Here is a 1,008-nt window from a genome sequence, read left to right on the forward strand (position 1 = left end):
ATGATTTTGACTACTTTAGATGTGTCATATGAGTGGAATCACACAGTATTTGTCATTTTGTGACTGGCTTATTTCACTTAGCAACATGTCCTCAAGGTTCATCCATGTTGTGGCATGTGATAGGATTTCCTTCTTTTTTGCAAGGCTGCATGATATGCCATTGTAAGTATATGCCACATTTTCTTTTCCATTCATCCATCAATTCCATCTCTTGGCTGTTGTGAATAATGCTGCGATGAACATGGGTGTGCATTTTCTTATTAAAAAAAAATACTTATTTAAAAAAAACAAAACTGCCACAGTGACTACAGGTCTTGCAGCCTAGGGGGCATTGATAGAAACTGAGGCAGAAGTTGGTCAGTAGCAGGCAAAACGTCTCAGGAAGCAGCGCATGTGGGAGAGTTCTTGGCTGCAAAGCCTGACGGACTGTATATCTCACTTAGAAAAAAAGAGTGTAGCTTTCAGCACAACCTCTGTGGCTTATAAAAAGGCACACTTACAACAAAAGGCTAGATCTTTTCTTCAGGGCTTCAACCACGTCACGTAACTCAGATCTTCAGTGACCTCATATATCACCCAGAGATTTTATAGGGGTCATCACTGTCCACTTCCAGCGTGGAGACATGTGTGCTTCATCAAATTCAACAAAGGGAGGCGTGCTGGAGGGGGAGAGAGAGCGTAAAGTCTGAACTTCCGAGTCTGAGGAACTAACTTTAGTTCATTGTTTTTAAACTTGGGTAAATCATTTAAATTCTTTAAATTTCCTCTTTCTCATTTGTCAAATGAGGATGAGAATACAGACTACAAACTTTTGGTGAAAGTAACTGTAAAATTTTAATAACGGTGTTCTATACACATTGACTATCTTACTTTTAATGAATGTCAGGATAATAGCATTTCTAGCAAATTACTGTTCCAACTTGTCCTTTAGCTGCTTCCTTTCTCTTGATAACTTCAAGGAGAGCAAGTTTTTTGATCAGATCTCCTTCTGGGTTCTGAAAAGTAAGT

This window comes from Hipposideros armiger, unplaced genomic scaffold (assembly GCF_001890085.2).
Source record: "Hipposideros armiger isolate ML-2016 unplaced genomic scaffold, ASM189008v1 scaffold_301, whole genome shotgun sequence".
In the NCBI taxonomy this organism is placed as follows: Eukaryota; Metazoa; Chordata; class Mammalia; order Chiroptera; family Hipposideridae; genus Hipposideros; species Hipposideros armiger.